Here is a 24689-nt window from a genome sequence, read left to right as displayed (position 1 = left end):
AAGAAGGGGTTGAGGAAGATCTTGGAAAGCGGATGTCACTAACACCAGATCAGCCAGAGACCTACTTAATGGTGGAGCAAGATTGAGGACCCTAACAACTTACTCTTGTTACTGTTTCTTACCGTCTGGCAGTCCATGATTTCTGAAATCTGGTCCCTAAGTCGGTGATTCCAGTTTCTGGACTCCATGGTCATTGGGAAATATCCTTCCTGCATTTTCTGTGCCTGGTCCGATTACAATATTGCAGGGTTCTATGAGATTGCCCCTTTATTCTTCAAATCCATCTATTTTGACTTGAGAAGTCACATGATACATGACACCAGGTGACAGTCCAACAGGACTGAAAGCTTCAGCTGTTGGAGCGCTGCTCCTTTTATCAGGGGAAGGACACTGGAGAATACAGCACCACAAAGTGTCATTAGAAAAGCCTGTCAGATTGTAACCTGGCACCTTGTGACCTCTGACTTCGTCAACCCCACTCCCACACTAGCGCCTCAGCACCAATTAATCTAGTTCTAACTAGTTTGTTCGCTTCTCTCCTCAACACTGCAAAGCTCAGATTCTGTCTGGTAAATCTTTTGCTGCATTACCCCCATAGCCAGTACCCGCTTCCTCAGAAAAGGAGAACAAGACCCACGCACGGTACTCCAGGGGTGGCCATTCAGGCCCTGTATATTTGCAGCAAGGCAGCTCTAATTCCGTCCTTAAACACGGAGGGACAACATACCATTTACTGTCCTCACCACCTGCTCCATCTCCATACAGACTTTCTGCAACTGGTGCCAAAAGACACAGGATTCATCACACCCACCCTTGTTCTCCATTCTATTCAGATAGAAACCCATGGTCCTGTTTTTGCTGCGAGTGGATGCGCTTGTCTTGATCCACATTGAACTAGCTTTACCATTTGTTTACACACCCATTCAACTCCTCCAAATCACAAACAATGTTGTTCTCCTCCTCAACATTTCACCTTTTGTAACTGTAGCTGGTTTGGGAAGAATTTAATAGGGAGGCTGTCAAGGGAGCAGCTTGAAACAGCATCACACCATATCTAACATGCAGTACCTGCTCTTGAGCCCTTGTCCGAACAGGGCACATGGAACTGCACTGTACCTAACCTGGTCATGTGCATTTCTTGGGGATGTTGGATTTTAGTACTGTAGCTGGAGCTCTAGTCTGGAGAAAAAAGTACCTTTACATTTAGAGGAATGAGGGAGGATAACTCTGGAGCTAACAGTGCTGTCCTTCTACAGAAGAAGGATTATTAATTGAGGTTACCCCTCCACTCAGGCATTGCTCTCCAAGGTTCCCAACACCAAATCTGAAAACCCACCTTGACCCCCAGACTCTCTCCTCCTACTAGTGACCTTTCCACAGGAAAGAAAGCTTTCATCTCAAACCCATGGAATTTGGTACCCAGCTTGGATTGTGAACTACTTGAAAGTCAGATTTGTAAGCCTGAGATCACTAACTCCACAACTACCCTCAGCCACATCAGACAAACACTTGCTCACCACATGCCCTGACCACAACATGTATACTCCAGTCAGACATCAGGCAGCGCAACTGAAATAGAGAACACTATTGAGGCCTGCAGAACTTGTTCCAGTCCCTGCACTAAGAATCATTTCCCAACCCCTCACATCATGCTGCCAAGAGTGAGAAAGCCATAGGGACAAAACCCACCAAGAGAGGAAGTCAAGGGAGGGTGGGTAGGTCAGTTATGTTACACTGAAATGGTGTTGTGGCCACTGATTTAATCTTGTTAATGAATATTTGAGGTACAAAACATAGCACTCCATGTCATGGCTACAGTGACAGGACAAGGCTGCTCAGTCTCCTGCTGAGCATGAGCTGTCATTCCATTTAGCAGACAGCCCTGAGAAAAGGGGAATCGGAAGCATTTAGCGAGAAGGCTTTTTCCACTGAGGCCCTGACTGGTGTCTGAAGAACATCAGATAACGGCATTCTCACCTACACATCACGTTGTGTTCTGAGAACTGACCTCCCCAGCATTTCCTACCAAGGTTTGGAATTCAGTGAAATGAATTCCCACTCGTGTTCAGAGTCAGCTACACCCTCCCTCACCATAAGAGGCACAGCAGACAGTTTCAGATGAACACCAGGGAAGAAATGTGGCATAGTCACCCTGCCTTCACACCCACCAGCACTGCCTGAGGACAACGTCAGGTTTGAATTGACAAAAAGCAAGAGAGCAGGTTGGGCTCTGCTCAAGAAATCTTGGGATGAGGAAAGGTAGACCCACATGGCAACATGACAGTTCAGCATATTTCAGGGTTAAACACAGATGTCTGTCTAACAATTGTTTATTGATGTACTCAGGGGGCAAGTGCCATGTGCCCTTCTCAAATTTGGGCAGAGTCACAGTTAACACAAGCTTTCTCCAAATACTGAAAGGTCCAAATAACGCTGAAGCTGAGAGGTGACAGAGAGCTCAATCTCCAGGCAGTTACAAGAGAGGCCGAACTGTGCCAGTCAATGCCAAATGAGGATGAGAAATCCCCCTTGGAAATACTAGAAAATTCCATGAAGGTGGAAAAATAAAAACTATTTCTCGACAGGAAATTCAATGAATCACTGCTTTATTGGTCATTTAATGACGTGAAAGGAGTTTGCTTGTGTTTCCTGTACAGGAACAAGGCCATCAACGAAGCAGAGATCAGGGAGACAGCTGTCACTGTCAGTGACACCATCAGGACCAGCTCAGACTGCACACCTACACAACAAGGAGAAACCAATGGTTACTGAGGGAAACTGGGACAAAGAGAAACGAGCAGTCAGGCAACTCACCGCCTGGAGACATCTCCTGCATCCTTTGCTCAACCTCAGTCAGGGGCTCAGTTGCCAGGCTGGTCAGCTCAGGATCCAGAATGAGCAGGGGGCTAACTGAGGCCTCACCCTCCCACCTCAATCCAGCTTCACTCCCTGCAGGAAGCAACAGTACGGTCAGGATCAGGGAAGGAGGGTATAGTCCCCAGAGTGGGTCCGTGACCTACCAGCTTCAGCTCCAGCATCTCTCCTTCCTCTGGACGGGAACACGATCTCCCCTGTGCTACCACAGTTCCCGACATGGCAACAGGCACAAACGTCACTGGTCGACTCTTCCAGTGGGGTCCAGCTAAATAGGAGAAACAGCCCATTCAACCACACGGTGCATCACCTCTCCAACAACATCACTAAGGGGCATGGAGTGGGGGACACTCACATCTTGTGCAGCTTCTGGAAGGTACAAGCTTTGTTCCTGGAATCTCCCTGATCCACTCCAGCAACTTTTAGGTGACAGGTGATGAAAATCTGAGGGACACATTCAGCACATGTCAGTGTTTAGCCACTCCCACCCTGTGGGGAGAAGCCAGTCAGCAGCTTGCTCTTACCAAGGAACGCTCATCTCCATAGAAGCGGAAGGCATCCAGGTCAAACCTGAGCTTGTCCGGCTCCCGCTGGTCTCTCAGCAACACAAAGGTCGAAAAGGAGTCCTCAGCTTGGCTGTCCACGAGGCAACTGCAGGTGAACAAAGGGCCATGAAGTGAATGGAGTGAAGCCATTGAGATGGCAGCAGCTGGAGAAAGCAGAGAGCTCCTTACCCATTGTAGTCAATGATGCTGTATCTGGGGCTGGAGTCCTTGCCTGGGCTCAGTGTAGCCACACAGCGGTCAATGTACAGCTTCAGGGGCACGTGGTTGTCCATTGAAACAGACGCCTCAATGTGAATGAGTTCTCCCAGGGAGTAGACAGTGGAAGTGCGCTCTCTAAGCCAGTCACCTGAAGTACAAAAGGACAAGGGTTGGAGAGACAGTGGGTGCAACCCCCAGTGAGTGACACCAGGAGATCCCTCCCCAGACAGCCATCACATACCATTCATTAGACGCAGGGAGAACGACAGATGCCCTTCTCGAGACCTGGTGGAGCTGAATGGGATCCAAGTGGGCTTGATGGGGTTACTGCTCACATTGCCCTTCCTGGGTAGAGACAGGGCAGCCATTTTACAACAAAAAGACAACCACTGTGGCTGAAAATAAAGGTTGATCAATCAAATGAAGACTCTCACCTGAAATAACGACACAATGGGAATGACAGCCCCATTGGTTCGCACAATGACAGACCCAGGATAGTTTGGGATGTGGGTCAGGTGGGTGGTGTAGATCAGGAAATCTCCAGTCATCTGAAAGATACCAGGCTAAGGAATTAGGAACAGATCTGAACTGCGAAGGGGCAGCACAGGGCTCACAATGGCTTCATCCCATTGGATGCATTCTTTAAACGACCCAAACAAGCAAAGCTACAAGCAACTCTAAATAACTGGAATTCTCTATGAGAGAGACTAAACAGACTTGTAAAGAACCAAGATTTGTGGGACAGGGGTGGGGGGTCAGGGTAGAAAGATCTGAGGCATAAGCATGAGTGTTCAGGGGCAATAAGTCAATGAAAAGTGCCCAAAAAGGGGTTAACACTCAGAAGGTGTTCCTGTTAGGCGGCGAGACTCGGACCTGTGGGCACAGCCTGAAAATTAGAGGGGGTAAAGTTGAAAATGAAACAAGACAACATTTCTTCAGCCAGAAAGTGGTGGGCTTGTGGAATTCATTGCCATGGAGTGCAGTCGAGGCCAGGACATGGCAGATCTCAGAAGCAATCAGGGGCTACAGGGAGAGAGAGCAGGGAAGTGGAGTTGAAGTGCCCACCAGCCATGATTTAAATGGCAGAGTAGACTTGATGGGCCTCATGGCCTCACTTCCACTCACATGTCTTATGGGACTATGGCTGTCTGGAAGACAGAAACAGAAGTTACTACTTTAGAAATATTACACAAATTCTAAACACAGTCAACAGTTTGGAGCTCAAATCAATACAGCATCTTGCTGTCAGTAGAGCATGGTTGAGAGCTGAATTGAAAATACCACATCCAAACAAATCTGACTGAGAACAAGCTGGAAGTACACAAAGAAACAGAACATTTCAAAACATCTAGAACAGACAGAAATTCAAGCAGAGGCCAAGCACAGCCTAAGGCCAGATTGTGGATTAATACAGCTAGAGACCATTCATGTCACCGCAGCCAGGGTTACACAAGTTGAACAACACCCAGACCAAGCTACCAGCAGGTATAACAAAGTGTGGGGCTGGATGGACACAGCAGGCCAAGCAGGATCTTAGGGCCCCAAAAGCTGACTTGGCTGAAAAGGCCAAGACTCTTCATCAGAAGAGGGGATTGGGAGGCAATTCTGAAATAAGTGGGGAGAAGCAGGGAGACAGACTAAAGATGGATAGAGGAGAAGAGCAGAGTATGGGTGGGGAGGTAGGAAGGGGATAAGTCAGTCTGGGGAGAATGGACAGATCAAGGGGGAGGGATAAGGTTAGTAGGTAGGAAGTGAAGAGGGTGCAGCTTGAAGTGGGAAGGTAGGAGAGGGGGAAAAACAATTCAGGCAGGCAAGTACAGAGGACTCATTACCTGCAGTCTGCTGCCACACTCATGCAGCCCGTAATCGAAGAGGACAGTGTGGTTCTCAGGGTAGATTCTGGTTGGCCGACAACCTGCTGTCCCCAGGGTCAGGTCAGCAGCTTTAATTGGGTGCCTGGTTCCAAATAAATCCAACTGGGCCCTGACCAGCAGCTTGTGCTCTCCACACTGCACCATCACAGTCTGCAGCAGAGACACACTCCCACCCTCAGACATTCTGAAACTGGAACCAATGGGACCCCCATGAGGAGGGACTCGCTCAGATACAGGAGTGGCTCTCACTATTCTCCATGGATACCTCTGGCTCAGAAACTGTTGCCAAGTTTCAGAGCAACAAACAGCTCCAACTAACACCAACAGAAGGAACAAACCCCTCACTACAAAAGCCCCCATGATCCCAAACAACACAAGCATCCCTTCCAACCCCCACCCAGCTCCTTTTATACACACAACCTGCACCCACCTGACACCAATCAGGCCAGAGGCAGCAACATTGAACCAATGAACCAGCCCCAGTCTCTGCAATTTCCACCAATGACTAAACTCTGGCATTGATCACCAGGAGGGCCTGTTCCATTTGGACCAATAGGAATGGCTGGGAGTTGCTGTGCTGTCACCTGACTGCATTCAGCTCCACAATTTCTCATGGTGACGGAGCTCCTGAGGACAATCATCAAACATGGATCATTGGTTCAGGCGGGTGTTGGTGGGTTTAACCTTTCCTGACCTCGAGTGTCTGACAGTGAGCCAGACAGAGAGGTGTCCCTGGATGGGGATTGGACTGGACAAAAGAAGTGTTCTTCAGGTTTGTCTCATGTTCCATGCTCTATCCTAACCCAGCGACCACCGCTCCCCCGGTCAACTCCCAACCCACTGCATCCCAGGAATGTTTAATTGAGGCAGTGTAAAGGGAACCTTTCTTTCAGTTTAAAAGAAAGAGTAAGTTTATTCACTATCTTGCTCCATACTATTACCTGTCCTGGTACCGTTTGAAGGTCACCTGTATTCGGTATCGAACCGTGCGCTGTCCCTTTCCTTGGAGTGTCAATGCGGACAGTGTAGATACAGCTTTACTCTTTATCTGCAGCTGTCCAGGGAGAGTTTGATACATCGTAAGGGAACATTACTCTGTATATAATCCCACAATGTACCTGTCCTGGGAGTGTTCTATGTGGAGAGAGCAGAATGCGCTTTACTCTGCAGCTAAACCTCAGCAATCCCTGCCACTGTGGATTCAATTGGGATGAAATCAAATGCGTTGGCATCCACCAGCAGTGGTGAATCCTGTCTTCACTTTCCCTTCAAATATATTTTCCTCTTGGCTTCAATTTTCGATGGAAATTACCCATTGTCGTTCCATTCACTCCCCTCAAGGGTTCTCCCTTGTTTTGTTACTTGCCCGCTTAGTTTTATTGGTAATGGATGTGTCGTCCTGGAAAGGCCAACTTTTTAATAACCGTCTCCCAACTGTCCTTGAGAAGGCAACGTTCAGTCCACATCTTCACACCGTTAGCCAGAGGCTGCAGAGGGGAGAGGGAGAGGGAGGGGGAATAGGAATGGAAAGACAGGAGAAGGGGACAAGCTGCTGACATCGCTGCCTGGGAGATGCTGACCAGAAGCTGCAGGAAGAAAGGTGCAGACGGCGGGTACCAGACACTGAGACTAGATTGCTGATGTAAACACAATGCTGAATGGATGGAAGGCTGACAGCAAGTGAAGGCAGAGAAGGTACAGAGGGAAAGACTAGAGAAAGAGGACAAGAGACTCTGTGAGGAGGGAGCCTGCCTCAGTGACAGAGTAACCAATCTGAAGGGACAGAAGAATATCGGACTTGGTACGGATGAACCAGGACCAGGTGCAGTGTGAGAAACTGCTCACAAGGAGAATAAGTGAGAGGGAAAAGTCCAAACAGTTAAAGCTGAAATGGAAACATGGAAGGAAAACGTAATGATTTAAAAGCTGCAATGAACTTGATCCAGAGAGATGTTCAGGAAATGAGGAGGAGTGCTGCAGATCTCACAAAATGTCAGAGACAGAGAGAAAGGCTGCAGGGTCAGCTCGCTGCACACAGAGACATAATGTGTGTCTTTGTGTCTGTGAGAAGTTGGGGAGGCAGTGAAGGGGATGTGGGTTGGGATGATATTTTTTTTATTTGAAGAAATATACCTTATTCATAAGAGGTACAAAAAATAAAACATATTTAAACACCTAGCCAGTCATGCAAGCCGCTCCGGGTTACCCACGGGGTACATAGACCAACTTAAGGCAAAAAATAAAGAAGGCAAAAAAAACAAAGCAAAGAAAACACCCCGGCAGTCGTCTCCCCGCACAGTCCCCGTTGGCCCCCTGACCAGTTGGGGAAGGCGCCAGCTGGGCCCAGTTACCAGATAGGGTTCTTTTTTTCGATTCTGGACGAGGGGGCTCATACGGTGGTCTTTCCCCACCGCGCCTTGGTTGCGGCTGCCCCAAGCTTCAGCGTGTCCCTCAGCACGTAGCCCTGGACCTTGGAGTGCGCCAGTCTGCAACACTCGGTCGGGGTCAGTTCTTTCAGCTGGCAGACCAGCAAGATGCGGGCAGACCAAAGAGCGTCTTTCACCGCATTGATGGTCCTCCAGGCGCAGTTGATGTTGGTCTCGGTGTGCGTCCCCGGAAACAGCCCGTAGAGCACGGAGTCCCGCGTCACGGAGCTGCTCGGGACGAACCTCGACAAATACCACTGCATCCCCCTCCAGACCTCCTGCGCATAGGCACACTCCAGAAGGAGGTGATCGACAGTCTCGTCCCCGCCCCGCAGCCACCTCGAGGGCAGCGTGCGGTGGCGCAAAGATTCCGGGCATGCATAAAGGAGCTCACTAGCAGAGCCCCTCTCACCACCAGCCAAGCAATGTCCTTGTGCTTGTTTGAAAGTTCTGGCGATGAGGCATTCTGCCAAACGACTTTGGCAGTCTGCGTGGGGAACCACACGACGGGATCCACCCTCTCCTTTTCCCGAAGGGTCCCGAGGATACTACGTGCTGACCACTGCCTGACGGCCTTGTGGTCAAAGGTGTTTCCTTTCAAAATTTTCTCCACGAAGGACAGGTGGTACGGAACGGTCCAACTACTCGGAGCGTTCCGCGGCAACGAGGCCAGGCCCATCCTTCGCAACACCGGGGACAGGTAGAACCTCAGTAAGTAGTGACACTTGGTGTTTGCGTACTGAGGATCTACACACAGCTTGATGCAGCCGCACACAAAGGTAGCCGTCGGGACGAGGGTGGCGTTCGGTACGCCCTTTCCCCCATTTTCCACGTCTTTGTACACGGTGTCCCTGCGAACCCGGTCCATCCTCGACCCCCAAATGAAGTGGAAGATGGCCCAGGTGACCGCAGCGGCGCAGGTCCAGTGAATAGGCCAGGCCTGCGCCACATACAACAGTACCGAAAGCCCCTCGCACCTGACAACCAGGTTCTTACCCGCGATGGAGAGGGACCAGAGCGTCCACCTGCCCAGCTTCTGCTTCAATTTGGTGATACGCTCCTCCCAAGTCTTAGTGCACGCCCCAGCTCCACCAAACCAAACACCCAGCACCTTCAGGTAGTCTGTCCTGACGGTGAAGCGGATGAAGGAGCGGTCGTCCCAGTTCCCGAAGAATATGACCTCGCTCTCACCCCTATTGACTTTGGCACCCGAGGCCAGTTCAAACTGGCCGCAGATGTCCAATAGTCTACTCACCGACCGACGATCGGTGCAGAAGGCCTCCGCTGCCTGGGATAGTCACACCCTTCAGGCTCACGTCCTTCCTGATGGATGCGGCGAAGGGCTCCACACAGCACACGAACAAGGCAGGAGAGAGCGGGCAGCCCTGCCTGACTCCAGATCTAACAGGAAAACTGTCTGATTCCCACCCTTGATCGAGACTGCGCTAACGATGTTGGCGTAGAGCAGCCGGATCCAATTGCGGATGCCCTCCCCGAACTGCAATTTGGAGAGGACGTCCCTCATGTAAGCATGAGAGACCCTGTCGAAGGCCTTCTCCTGGTCAAGGCTGACGAGGCAGGTGTCCACCCGCCTGTCCTGTACGTAGGCGATCGTATCCCTGATGAGCATGAGGCTCTCAGCGATCTTCCTGCCCGGCACAGCACAGGTTTGGTCAGGGTGAATCACCGACTCCAGGGCAGACCTGACCCGGTTGGCTATGACCTTGGCCAGAATTTTGTAGTCCACGTTCAAAAGTGAAATGGGACGCCAATTCATAATTTCTTCCCTCTCCCCCTTCCTCTTGTAAATGAGGGTGATGATGCCCTTCCTCATGGACTTGCACATTTGCCCTGCCCGAAGAGCACTATCGTACACCTCCAGCAGGTCCTGGCCGACCAGGACCCACAGAGCAGAATACAGCTCGACCGGTAAGCCGTCGCTTCCGGGAGTCCTATTCCTCTCCAAGGACTTGAGGGCTCTGGTCAGCTCGTCCAGGGATATCGGCCGGTCCAGCCACTCCCTCCTGCCGTCGTCTAAGACCTCCGTGATAGACGACAGGAACGACTCGGAGGCCGTGCTGTCCGTAGGCTTCGTGTCGTACAGTCCGGCATAGAAGGACATGCTGATCCTCAAAATGTCGGGCCGAGACGACGTCACCGAGCCGTCGTACTCCTTCAGCCGGCTAAGCACAGAGCTCGGGTTGTGCACCTTCTGAAAGAAGAAACGCGAGCACGTCTCGTCCTGCTCCACAGAGCGGACCCTGGACCGGAAGATTATCATGGAGGCCTCCGCGGTGAAGAGCGAGGCTTGCTGGCCCCTCACCTCGCGGGGGTCCTCCGTGACATCGACCCCCATCAACTGCAGAAAGAGCAGGCTCTGCACCCTTTTCTGGAGTCGCGACAGCTTTGCCCGCCTCTCCCTCGCCTTGCGAACACGCTTGAGGACAAAGAACCTCTTGATGTTCTCCTTCACCGTCTCCCACCAGTCGCCCGGAGACTCAAAGAGGGGTTTCACGTTTCTCCAACCGGCGTACTCCCTCTTAAGCTCCTTGACGTTCTCTGGGGTCAACAGAGTCGGGTTGAGCTTCCACGTCCCCTTGCCGGCCGGCTGGTCGTCCTGTGAGTGACATTCGGCCAGCAGGAGGCAGTGGTCAGTTAAGAACACCGGCTCGACGCTGGTGGACCTGACCGAGAACGCCCATGACACAAACAGGAAGTCTATCCTTGAGCGGATAGACCCGTCTGGCCGCGACCAGGTGTACCTCCGCTACGCTCCGTCTGCAGGGGTGCTGAAGACGTCAAGCAGCTTGGCGTCCTCCACCGTGCCCATCAGGGATCTGGACGTGACGTCCAGTTGACTCCCCCCACCCGCTGTCCCCGTGCCGGATCTTCCATCTCAATCGATGATGCAATTGAAGTCTTCGCCTAGGATGACCAGCCTGGACGTAGCCAGCAGGGGTGGAATCTGCTGCAGGACGGCCAACCGCTCATTCCGTACCGCTGGGGCGTACACGTTGAACAGCCTCAGGGGACCGTTCCTGTAGGTGACGTCAGCCACCAGGAGGCGCCCCCCCACCACCTCCTGAACTTGAGAGATGGTGAAGTCGCGCCCCCGCAGCAGAATAGCCAGGCCCGAGCAGCGACAGTCGTTACCCCCTGACCAGATCGAAGGCCCACAGGTCCAGGCGCCGGACCATTTCCCGTACCTGCCGAGGTGCGGTATCCCGCACTCCTGCAGAAACAGGAGGTCTGCCTTGATGGTGGTCAGGTAGGCCAACGTGGACACACATCTTGCGGTGGACTTGACACTGCGCACATTAATGCTCGCAACTCGTACCCCATTGTGGGCAGTGACCGCAATACCCTCCCCAAGTCCAAGGTCCAGCCCCTCCATCTGTCCCTTCATGCTCATTGCCCGGGCTAACTGCTGGACGCTCTCTGGGCTCAGGAAACCGTCCGTGCTGCCTTTCGGGTGGCATCCCCCCGTCAGGGGTGCGGATGCAGGAGGCTCCGGCTCTGGGTCAGGCTGGGGACGGGCTGTGTCCTCCTTCTCGCCTGGAAGTTCCGGGGGGCCCTCCAGTGCCCCAGCGGCACTTGACTTGGTGTCGGAGGGAGCCTCAGGACGCCTCCCGTCACCTGGAAGCAGGGTGCTGCTTTCCTTCTCCCTCGAGATCTTTAACTTCTGCTTCGTGCGGGCCCTCTCCGAATCCCCCTAGTCAGCGGAGCTCTTATAGCCCCCCTGTAGCTGCTTCTTCCTGCCTGATGGTTGTGGTTCGTGGGCCCGTCGACGCATCTTCCTCCTCGCTTTCCGGACCGTCGTCCACTCCCCTGGGTCGCCTGTCGCCGCCTCCATCGACTGCGGGTTGGCGGCGGGGAGCGGAGCCTGCAGGGGCGCTTTGCTGGCCTCGGGCCCATGCTACGGGGCTGGGCCCTCCTGCACGACCTGGCTCTCCTGCACAATAGTGGGGTCCTTGCTGGGCCCTGGTGCCTTCCTCTCCTCCGGGGGGGCTGGCCCCGCAATGCCCCTGTCAGCGACCTGGGCGTAGGTGGTCCCCCGCTGCGGGCATGCCCTATAGAGGTGGCCCGCTTCCCCGCAAAGGTTGCGGCTTTTCTCTTGTGGGCAATCCTTTGCAAGGTGTCCCTCCTCCCTGCAGTTCCTGCTGATGGTGGCTTTGCAGTCGGCCGCCACGTGACCTGACCTACCACAGGCATGGCAGACTTGAGGTTGCCCTGCATAGGTCAGGTAGCCCTTGCTCCCGCCGATTGCGAAGCTGGACGGTGGGTGTACGACATTCCCGTTCGCGCCTGTCCTCAGCGTCACCTTGACCTGCTTCTTACTGGTCCAGATGCCAAAGGGGTCCATGATGTCAGTTAGGTCCCCTTCCACCTTCACGTACCTTCCAAGGAAGGCCAGGACATCAACTGCTGGCACATGCGGGTTGTACATGTGTACAGTCACCATACGGCTCCTCTGCGCTGGCATCACAAACAGCGGGTCAGCGGTCAATACAGAGAGGGGGCCCTCCCCTCCTTTCTCCTTGAAAACCTCCAGGAAGTGCTCGCAAAGCTTGGCACTCCTGAAGGTCACATCATAAAAACCTCCTCCGGGGAAATCCTGCAGGCAGTAAATGTCCGCAGCAGCAAACCCGCAACAGTCCAACAGGACCCTCTTCACGAAGAAGGAGCGGTCCACAGGTGCACCTTCATCCACCTTCTTTACGGAAACACGAATGGTGTTCCGGACCCCCTGACCTGGGGCACGAGCACTTGCCACAGCCATCGTTGCTGGTTGGCTGCTCCCCTGAACCAGCGTTAGGCCAAAGCCAGCATTAAGACCACTGGTTGCAAGGGTGGACAGCCAACCCGACGTCCTCCTTTCACCTCCAAGACAGCACTCTCCTCCTCTCGGTCCACAAGAGAGTGGGTCGTTACTTTGTTCCAGATGTAAGCTGGTTCACTGAGCTTGAAGGTTTGTCCCCAGATGTTTCAGAACCATTCTAGGTAACATCAACAGTGAGCCTCCAATGAAGTGCTGGTGTTATGTCCCGCTTTCTATTTATCTGGTTAGGTTTCCTTGGGTCGGTGATGTCATTTCCTGTACTTGTTCTCAGGGGATGGTAGATTGGCTCCAGCTCAATGTGTTTGTTGATGGAGTTCCGGTTGCAATGCCATGCTTCTCGGAATTCACGTGCGTGTCTATGTTTGGCTTGTCCTCGGATGGATGTGTTGTCCCAATCAAAGCGGTGTCCTTCCTCATCTGTATGTAAGGTTACGAGTGACAGTGGGTCATTTGGTTTTGTGGCTAGTTGATGTTCATGTATCCTGGTGTAGAGCCTTCTGCCAGTTTGTCCAATGTAGTGTTTGTCACAGTTCTTGCAAGGTATTTTGTAGATGACTTTCGTTTTGTTTGTTGTCTGTATAGGGTCTTTTAAGTTCATTAGCACTAACTTCACAGCGAATGAACTTAAAAGACCCTTTTCAGACAACAAACAAAACGAAAGTCATCTCCAAAACACCTTGCAAGAACTGTGACAAACACTACATTGGACAAACTGGCAGAAAGCTAGCCACCAGGATACATGAACATCAACTAGCCACAAAACCACATGACCCACTATCACTCGTATCCTTACATACAGATGAGGAAGGACACCGCTTTGATTGGGACAACACATCCATCCTAGGACAAGCCAAACAGAGACACGCACGAGAATTCCTAGAAGCGTGGCATTCCAACCGGAACTCCATCAACAAACACATTGATTTGGAGCCAATCTACCATCCCCTGAGAACAAGAACAGGAAATGACATCTACAATGCAGGAAATGACATCACCAACCTAAGGAAACCTAACAGATAAATAGAAAGCGGGCCATAACACCAGCGCTTCGTCGGAGGCTCGCTGATGATGTTACCTAGAATGATGACGAAACGTCTGGGTACAAACTGGCAAGCTCAGAGAACCAGCTTACATACGGAACAAAATAAAGACCCACTCTCTTGTGGACCGAGAGGAGGAGAGTGCTGTCTTGGAGGTGAAAGGAGGACGTCGGGTTGGCTGTCCACCCTTGCAACCAGTGGTCTTAATGCTGGCTTCAGCCTAACGTTGGTTCAGGGGAGCAGCCAACCTGCAACGATGGCTGCGGCAAGTGCTCGTGCCCCAGGTCAGGGGGTCCAGAACACCATCCGTGTTTCCGTAAAGAAGGTGGATGAAAGGTGCACCTGTGGACCGCACCTTCTTCGTGAAGAGGGTCCTGTTGGACTGTTGTGGGTTCGCTGCTGCGGACATTTACTGCCTGCAGGATTTCCCCGGAGGAGGTTTTTATGACGTGACCTTCAGGAGTTCAAAGCTTTGCGAGCGCTTCCTGGAGGTTTTCAAGGAGAAAGGAGGTGAGGGCCCCCTCTCTGTATTGACCGCTGTCCCACTGTATGTCATGCCAGCGCAGAGGAGCCGTATGGTGACTGTACACATGTACAACCCGCATGTGCCAGCAGTTGATGTCCTGACCTTCCTTGGAAGGGACGTGAAGGTGGAAGGTGACCTAACTGACATCGTGGACCCCTTTGGCATCTGGACGAGTAAGAGGCAGGTCAAGGTGACGCTGAGGTAGGGCGCAGACGGGAATGTCACACACCCACTGTCCAGCTTCGCGTTCAGCGGGAGCAGGGGCTACCTGACCTATGCAGGGCAACCTAAAGTCTGCCATGCCTGTGGTAGGTCAGGTCACATGGCGGCCGACTGCAAAGCCACCATCTGCAGGGAGGAGGGACACCTTGCAAAGGATTGCCCATGAGAGAGAAGCTGCAATATTTGCGGGGAAGCGGTCCACTTCTATAAGGCATGCCCGCGGCGGGTTACCACCTACGCCCAGGTCGCCGGCAGGGGAAATGCGGGGCCAGCCCCCCGGAGGAGAGGAAGGCACCAGGGCCCAGCAAGGACCCCACTAATGTGCAGGAGGGCCAGGCCGTACAGGAGGGCCGAGCCCTGCAGGATGGGCCCGAGGCCAGCAAAGCACCCCTGCAGGCTCCGATCCCCCCCGACAACCCGGAGCCAATGGAGGCGGCGGCAGGCGACCCAGGGGAGTGGACAACAGTCCGGAAAGCGAGGAGGAAGGTGCGTCAACGGGCCCACGAACCGCAACCATCAGGCGGGAAGAGGCAGCTACAGGGGGGCTATAAGAGCTCCTCTGACGAGGAGGATTCGGAGAGGGCCCACCTGAAGCAGAAGTTAAAGGTCTCGAGGGTGAAGGAAAGCAGCACCCCACTTCCAGGTGACGTGAGGCGTCCTGAGGCTCCCTCCGACACCAAGTCAAGTGCCGCTGAGCACTGGAGGGCCCCCCGAAACATCCAGGCGGGAAGGAGGAAACAGCGCGTCCCCAGCCTGACCCGGAGCTGGACCCTCCTGCGTCCGCACCCCTGACGGGGGGATGCCACCCTGAAGGCAGCACGGACGGTTTCCTGAGCTCAGAGAGCGTCCAGCAGTTAGCCCGGGCAATGGGCATGAAGGGACAGATGGAGGGGCTGGACCTTGGACTTGGGGAGGGTACTGCGGTCACTGCCTACAATGAGGGTAAGAGTTGCGAGCATTAATGTGCGCAGCGTCAAGTCAACCGCGAAATGTGTGTACACGTTGGCCTACCTCACCACCATCAAGGCGGACCTCCTGTTTCTGCAGGAGTGCGGGATACCGCACCTCGGCAGGTACGGGAAATGGTCCGGCGCCTGGACCTGTGGGCCTTCGATCTGGTCGGGGGGTAACGACTGTCGCTCCTCGAGCCTGGCTATTCTGCTGCGGGGAGCGACTTCACCATCTCTCAAGTTCAGGAGGTGGTGGGGGGGCGCCTCCTAGTGGCTGACATCACCTACAGAAATGCTCCCCTGAGGCTGGTCAACGTGTACGCCCCAGTGGTACGGAGTGAGCGGTTGGCCGTCCTGCAGCGGCTTCCACCCCCGCTGGCTACGTCCAGGCCGGTCATCCTAGGCGGAGACTTCAACTGCATCATTGATGCAGATGGAAGATCCGGCGTGGGGACAGCGGGTGGGGGGAGTCAACTGGACGTCATGTCCAGATTCCTGATGGGCATGGCGAAGGACGCCAAGCTGCTCGACGTCTTCAGCACCCCTGCAGACGGAGCGCAGCAGAGGTCCACCTGGTCGCGGCCAGATGGGTCTATCCGCTCAAGGATAGACTTGCTGTTTGTGTCACGGATGTTCTCGGTGAGGTCCCCCGGCGTCGAGCCGGTGTTCTTCTCTGACCACTGCCTCCTGCTGGCCGACTGTCACTTACAGGATGACCAGCCGGTCTGCAAGGGGACGTGGAAGCTCAACACGACTCTGTTGACCCCAGAGAACGTTGAGGAGCTTAAGTTGGAGTTAAGAGCTTAAGCCGGTTGGAGAACCGTGAAACCCCTCTTTGAGTCTCCAGGTGACTGGTGGGAGACGGTGAAGGAGAACATCAAGAGGTTCTTTGTCCTCAAGGGTGTTCGGAAGGCGAGAGAGAGGCGGGCAAAGCTGTCGCGACTCCAGAAAAGGGTGCAGAACCTGCTCCTTCTGCAGTTGATGGGGGTCGATGTCACGGAGGACTTCCGCGAGGTGAGGGGCCAGCAAGCCTCGCTCTTCACCGCGGAGGCCTCCAGGATAATCTTCCGGTCCAGTGTCCGCTCCGTGGAGCAGGACGAGACGTGCTCGCGTTTCTTCTTTCAGAAGGTGCACAAAGAGAGTTCTGTGCTTAGCCGGCTGAAGGAGGACGACGGCCCGGTGACGTCGTCGCGGCCCGACATTTTGAGGATCAGCAGATCCTTCTATACCGGACTGTACGACACGAAGCCCACGGACAGCACGGCCTCCGAGTCGTTCCTGTCGTCTATCACGGAGGTCTAAGACGACGGCACGAGGGAGTGGATGGTCCGGCCGATATCCCCGGATGAGCTGGCCAGAGCCCTCAAGTCCTTGCAGAGGAATAGGACTCCCGGAAGCGACGGCTTACCGGTCGAGCTGTATTCCGCTCTGTGGGTCCTGGTCGGCCAGGACCTGCTGGAGGTGTACGATAGTGCGCTTCGGGCAGGGAAAATGTGCAAGTCCATGAGGAAGGGCATCATCACCCTCATGTACAAGAGGAAGGGGGAGAGGGAAGAAATTATGAATTGGCGTCCCATTTCACTTTTGAACGTGGACTACAAAATCCTGGCCAAGGTCATTGCCAACCGGGTCAGGTCTGTCCTGGAGTCAGTGATTCACCCTGACCAAACCTGTGCTGTGCCGGGCAGGAAGATCGCTGAGAGCCTCACGCTCATCAGGGATACGATCGCCTATGTACAGGACAGGCGGGTGGACACCTGCCTCGTCAGCCTGGACCAGGAGAAGGCCTTCGACAGGGTCTCTCATGCTGACATGAGGGACGTCCTCTCCAAATTGGGGTTCGGGGAGGGCATCCGCAATTGGATCCGGCTGCTCTACGCCAACATCGTTAGCGCAGTCTCGATCAAGGGTGGGAATCAGACAGTTTTCCTGTTAGATCTGGAGTCAGGCAGGGCTGCCCACTCTCTCCTGCCTTGTTCGTGTGCTGTGTGGAGCCCTTCGCCGCCTCCATCAGGAAGGACGTGAGCCTGAAGGGCGTGACTATCCCAGGCAGCGGAGGCCTTCAGGTCATGACCTCCCTGTACATGGACGATGTCGCCGTCTTCTGCACCGATCGTCGGTCGGTGAGTAGACTGTTGGACAGCTGCAGCCAGTTTGAACTGGCCTCGGGTGCCAAACTCAATAGGGGTGAGAGCGAGGCCATGTTCTTCGGGAACTGGGACGACAGCTCCTTCATCCCCTTCACCGTCAGCACAGACTACCTGAAGGTGCTGGGTGTTTGGTTTGGTGGAGCTGGGGCATGCACTAAGACTTCGGAGGAGCATATCGCCAAATTGAAACAGAAGCTGGGCAGGTGGACGCTCCGGTCCCTCTCCATCGCGGGTAAGAACCTGGTTGTCAGGTGCGAGGGGCTTTCGGTACTGTTGTATGTGGTGCAGGCCTGGCCTATTCCCCGGACCTGCGCCGCTGCGGTCACCCGGGCCATCTTCCACTTCATTTGGGGGTCGAGGATGGACTGGGTCCGCAGAGACACCATGTACAAAGACCTGGGAAATGGGGGAAAGGGCGTACCGAACGCCACCCTCGCCCTGACGGCTACCTTTGTGTGCGGCTGCATCAAGCTGTGTGTAGATCCTCAGTACGCAAACACCAAGTGTCACTACTTACTGAGGTTCTACCTGTCCCCGGTGTTGCGAAGGATGGGCCTGGCCTCGTTGCCGCGGAACGCTCCGAGTAGTTGGACCGTTCCGTACCACCTGTCCTTCGTGGAGAAAATTTTGAAAGGAAACACCTTTGACCACAAGGCCGTCAGGCAGTGGTCAGCACGTAGTATCCTCGGGACCCTTCGGGAAAAGGAGAGGGTGGATCCTGTCGTGTGGTTCCCCACGCAGACTGCCAAAGTCATTTGGCAGAATGCCTCATCGCCAGAACTTTCAAACAAGCACAAGGACATTGCTTGGCTGGCGGTGATAGGGGCTCTGCCAGTGAGATCCTTTATGCATGCCCGCAAACTCTGCACCACCGCACGCTGCCCTCGAGGTGGCTACGGGGCGGGGAGGAGACTGTCGATCACCTCCTTCTGGAGTGTGCCTGTGCGCAGGAGGTCTGGAGGGGGATGCAGTGGTATTTGTCGAGGTTCGTCCCGAGCGGCTCCGTGACGCGGGACTCTGTGCTCTGCGGGCTGTTTCCGGGGACGCACACCGAGACCAACATCAACTCAGCCTGGAGGACCATCAATGCGGTGAAAGACGCTCTTTGGTCTGCCCGCAACTTGCTGGTCTGCCAGCTGAAAGAACTGACCCCGACCGAGTGTTGCAGACTGGCGCACTCCAAGGTCCAGGACCACGTGCTGAGGGACGCGCTAAAGTTTGGGGCAGCCGCCGCCAAGGCGCGGTGGGGAAACACCACCGTATGAAACCCCTCGTCCAGAAAAGGGAAAAGAACCCTATCTGGTAACTGGGCCCAGCTGGCGCCTTCCCCAACTGGTCAGGGGGCCAACTGGGACTGTGCGGGGTGACGACTGCTGGGGCGGTTTCTTTGCTTTGTTTTTTTTTCTCTGTTTTGTTTTTTTTTACTTTAGTTGTTGTACGTACCCCCGGGTAACCCGGAGCGGCTTGCATGACTGGCTAGGTGTATAAATGTTTTATTTTTTGTACATTCTATGAATAAAGTATATTTCTTCAAACAAAAAAAAAGTGACGAAAGGTCTGAAAATGAACCTTCCAGCTCAACGAGCAAACTCACATCCAGATGGTAAAGGGCATTGAGAGACGTGGACAGGTGCTTCTGCTCACGACTGGGGCCCTTCATAATTTTCAGGGCCCGAAGGAAGCCAATGACCCTGTGTCTCCCAGAGATTAAACCACACCAGAACCGAGATGCAGTGAGTTACAGCACAGGATGGAAGGTGTGGGCCCGATACGAGGGGAGACAGGAGAATCTGTCACTTTGGTACCTGGATATCAACATGCGCAGGCAGTCTTTTAGTTGACTGAAACAAATACTCCCAAATGGTGCCCACCTCCTGAATGAACAATTGAGCAGGAGTGAGCTTATGATCAACGAGAATAGAAAGGGAAAAAAGACTGTTGGAGTTGGCCAGGGGCAGGATATGCATCAGGAGAGGCAACTGTCAACACCTTGGACACAGCAGAATTAGAAAGTCAGATACAATCCCTTCAGCAGAAAATGCAGCTCATTACCGGGGAAAGTAACTTCATCCAGATACAGACCAACGAGAGAGGTCAGGATCAGTCACAAGTGACCCTGGGCTCAGTTGAATGGCTAAAACTTTTACACCCATCGGCCGATGGCGAATACTTTTGGGGAGGCCCACAAGCCCGAGGGGTGTGCCATATACACCAGCTGGACATTGACTAAGCTTGGGGCTGATGTGCGACAACTACATGGTCACAATATCCCAGACAGATGAACAATTAATAAAATGGGATGGGGAAAGTGAAACTCGGCGTTACCTCAGAAGTTTGGCCCTTACCAATAGGGTGTTGTGTACTTGTGACAGAGATAAAGGGACGTATTATGTTAGGGCAGTGATTCATATGCCCCGACTTGAAAATAAACTGAAATGTCCTTTAAAAAGAGTCCATTATGTCGGAAAGCATCAAAGTACTTGGATATCTTTAAAATAAACGACCATGTCAAGCCAATGTAATGGATGGTGTTGAGAAAGTGTGAGACTTCTCAAAATGTCACCGACGAGGGGATCACTGGGCCTGTCCTGACGAGATAATGAGACAAAGATCTCCAGAGTGCGCTTGCAGCACCTATGAATATTGTTCATTGTCTATTCTCCTGGTGAATAACCCGTCCTTGTTACAATGTGCCCTTGTGGGGTAAACAGACTGCACAGCCACACCAACAATGAATCATACCCAGGGATGGAGACAATTCCCTTTGGAAGCGCACAATGTGGCTATTAATAATGTGATCTCTGATTTGAAGACTGGTGAGCAGGTGCTGCCCCAGCCACTAACTGGTGCAGTGATAAGGGAAAACCTCACGCTCCATCATACAGATACAGAGCAGGACCGACAGAGGTTTGTTCCCCCAGAATTACAACCCATTCCACACCTGACAGCAGATTGGACACGTATAGTGAGGGGAGGCAAGAGAGATAATTCATCAGTGGATGAAACATCTTAAAATAATGAGAACTCATGTGGATAAGGAAATCTGTAACCCAGATTGTAAGACAGCTTCTGGATTGGGGATCCAATGTCCAAATACATCCATGGATCAGAATTCTATTACACATTGCTATTGTGGTGACCCTGGGTGCATTAATAATTGCCATATTTAATAAATGCCAGCTCAGAAGGTGGAGAGAGGAAATCAAGCCAAGAGTGGACATTGAGGCTATAATGTTACACAAGAAGTGCTGCAAAACGGCAGTGTGACTAAATTATTTGCTTGTTGTTGCTCCTAAGAATTTGTTTGTTCTGTAACATCATTGTCCAAAATATGTTATTTATATTTTCATATATCAACATTTATATGCACTCTCATTTCTGTACTTTATTATAATGGTATAATAATGTCAATGTGAAAAATCCATGGGGGAGTCACTGACGGTTCCAGTAGCAATTCATAGAAAGGGGCAGAAAATGATCCTAAGATTAGTATCTGGGGTAAACTGCTCACAATTTATATAAGTAACTGAGATGGAGGGATGATAGGTACGGTCAGCAAATTTGTAGATGACATCAAGGTAAGTCAGTAGGTTGTGAATAATTCATGAGGAGGAGACAGAGGCTCACATGCATGCAGTGGGAGCAAAGATCAGGCGAATAGACGACAATGTGAGAAAGTGTGATATTATCCTCTTTAGCAAAAAGAATAAAAAATAAACATTTTATCTCAAATGCAGAGAGATTATGATTCACCAGTGACCAGAAACTGAACTGGGCAAGCCCCTTAAATATTCTGAATACAAGAGCAGCTCAAAGGTCAGGAATACCGTGGCAAGTTACTCACTTCCTGACTCTTCAAACCCTGCCCACTATCAAAAAGGTACAAGTCAGGGCAGTGATAAACTCTTCCTCAGTTACCTAGATCGATGAAGCCTTATGAGGATCGACACCATCCAGGGCAAAGTAACCTGTTTGAATTCATGCAATAGTGAAGGGAGTCAAACACAGCTAACTATAGATCGGTTAGCATAATTTCTACGATGAGAAAAATATTAGAGTCTCTGCCAAAGGGAGTCAATTCAATTCGCGCACTGTCTGAGGTTACCATGAAGTTTCCACGTCCTCATCCTGGCCTCTTGACCTGGAGGTCACCATGCCTCACCAATCACCTCTGTCTAAAGAGACAGCAGCCATGCAGTTCTTTGGGACAATGACAATGTCACCTTCAATTGGAGAACTTTCAGGAATACATTACATGGGCAAACAAGGTCAGCCTGGCTGCGTGAAGGGGGCATTGTTCCTGCTCAAATTTATCGTATTTTGAGAGAGGATACAGTCAGATTGGATGAAGTGAAATCAGTAGATATAGCATATATTGGGATTTGTAGAAGGTTTTGACAAGCTACATGTCAGGCAACTTAATAAGAGTCGAAACTGTTGGGGACAGCACATCAGCATGGATAGAGGATCGGAGAACTGATAGAAGACGAGGGGTGAACTGAAGGGAAACTTTCAGGATGGAAATCTGTTTCTCGTGTCGTGTCACATGGGTCAGTGCTGGGTTCACAATTATTTAAATTAGACATTATTGACCTGGTTTTGGAAAGTGAAAGTATTTTAGCCCAGTTTGGAGATGACGCAGAAATAAGTGGGAAGCTAATCGGTTGGGATAATGTATGGGAGTCGTCGAGCAATATAGATACGTTAGGTGAGCGATCAAAAGCCTGCGGTTATATTTTCGGAGAAGGAATAGACAATCTGAATATTGTTTGAGTGGAGAAAGACTGCAGAAAGTTACTACACCAAGGGATTTGGGAAACCTCCTTCATGAATCACAGAAAGCTTTCAGCCATCAAGTAACTGGAAAGGCAAAGGAAATGTTATTCTTCATTTGAAGAGATAAAAATTTGCAACTCTTGCTGAAAGAGTACAAGGTCACACGTAGAATACTGAACAGTTTTGGTCTCATTATCTGAGGAATGATATGTTGGCTTTGGAAGCTGTCCAGAGAAAGTTCACCAGGCTGATAAATATGAAAGCATTTTCTCATGAAGAGTTGAGTTCAATAGGCTTCCACTCATTTGAATTTAGAGAATGAAGAACTTAATGAAAAATAAGAGACTATTCGGAAAATTATCAAGATAGCTGCAGGAAGGTTGTTCACCCTTATGGAATAGCCTCATAGCAGAGAACACACTCAGCAGCAAAGAAACACAGAAACATAGCAAGTAGGAGAAGTGGTAGTCCTTTTGGACCTTTGAACTTGGTCTGCCATTCACTATGATTGTGGCTGATCATCCAATTCATCCCTGTACCCATTTTCTCTCTGTACCGTTCAACTTAAGGGAATTACAGTGAAATGGGGACAGATTGAGGAAAGTCGAACTTGTCTGACAGAATAGCAGGAATGACAGTAAGAAAGCAGAGGCAGAGATTTCAGAATGTAATTCATGACCCGCAGCAATAATACATCCCAGTAAAGAGGAAAAATTCTGTGATCACAAGGTGTCGAGCTGGATGAACACAGCAGGCCAAGCAACATCAGAGGAGGAGGAAGGCTGACTTTTCAGGCTTACACCCTTCTTCAGAAAAGGTGGAAGGGAAGGGGTTTCTGAAATATATAGGGAGAGAAGGGATGAATAGAAGATGGACAGAGGAGAAGATAGGTAGAGGGAGACAGACAGGTCAAAGAGACAGGAATGGAGCCAGGAAAGGAGAGCGTAGGTGGCGAGTTAGGGCAGGGATAGGTCAGGATAGACAGGTCAAGTGGGTGGGATGAGGCTGGTAGGGAGGAGATAGGGGTGCAGCTTGAGGTGGGAAGAGAGTTTTGGTGGGCAGAAGGATAGGTGAGGGAGACGAGACAAGCTGGGCTGGTTTTGGGATGCAGTAGGGGGAAATGGGAGATTTTGAAGCTTGTAACGTCAACTTTGATACCATTGGGCTGCACTGTTCCCAAGCGGTATATGAGTTGCTGTTCCTGCAACCTTCAGGTGGCATCATTTTGGCACTGCAGGAGGCCCAAGGTGGACATGTTGTCTGAGGTAATGGGAGGGTGAGTTGAAGTGATTCGCGACTTGGAGGCGCAGTTGTTTCGTGCGAACCGAGCGTAGGTGTTCTGCAAAGTGCTCCCCAAGCCGCTGCTTTGTTTCCCCATACAGAGGGGGCCACATCAGGAACAGCGGATGCAATATACCACATTTGCAGATGGGCAGTCAACATCTGCTCAATGTGGAAAGTCTTCTTGGGGCCTGGGATGGGGGTGAGCGGGGAGGTGAAGGGGCTGGTGTAGCACTTTCCCCTGCAGCCGCAGGAAGTGCTGAGGGTGGTGGGGCTGGGGGGGAGAAGGTAGCGCGGAGCCGACAAGGGCGTCACAGAAAGACTGGTCCCTCTAGAAAGTAGACAGGGCCGGTGATGGAAAAGTGTCTTTGGTGGTGGGGTCGGATTGCAGATGGCAGCAGTGTCAGCGGATGATGTGTTGGATCTGAAGGTTGGTGGGGTGCTATGTGAGGATGAGGGAGATTCTGTTTTGGTTCTTGTTGTGGGGAGGGGGTGTGAGAGACACGGTAGATGGTGTTCTCCACCACTGAGCGGGGGTGGGGGGTCGGCAAAGTTGTGGTCCTTAAACAATGTGGACGTCTGAGATGTCTGGGAGTGGAATGCCTCATCCTGGGAACCAGGTCTCCATACCTGTGCTGCAGGTCCATGAATTGGGAATAGGGAGTAGCATTTTTGCCGGAGGGTGGGCGGGAGGGAGGGAGGGAGGGAGGACTGACGTTTATTCTAGGTAGCTGTGGGAGTCGATGCGCTTGAAATTGATATTAGTTGCTTGGTGGTTTGCAGAGGGGTACAGGAAGGAGAGAGGGATTAGAGATGGTCCAGATGAACTTAAGGTTGGGGTGGAAGGTGTTGGTGGTGAAGTGGGTGAACTGTTCGAGCTCCTCATGGGAGCACGCGACGGTACTGAAACACAGTCCATGTAACAGAGGAAGAAGTGGGGATTTGGGCCAGTTTAGCTACGGAACA

Source organism: Stegostoma tigrinum, chromosome 35 (genome assembly GCF_030684315.1).
Source record: "Stegostoma tigrinum isolate sSteTig4 chromosome 35, sSteTig4.hap1, whole genome shotgun sequence".
In the NCBI taxonomy this organism is placed as follows: Eukaryota; Metazoa; Chordata; class Chondrichthyes; order Orectolobiformes; family Stegostomatidae; genus Stegostoma; species Stegostoma tigrinum.
This window is presented reverse-complemented; position numbering follows the sequence as displayed.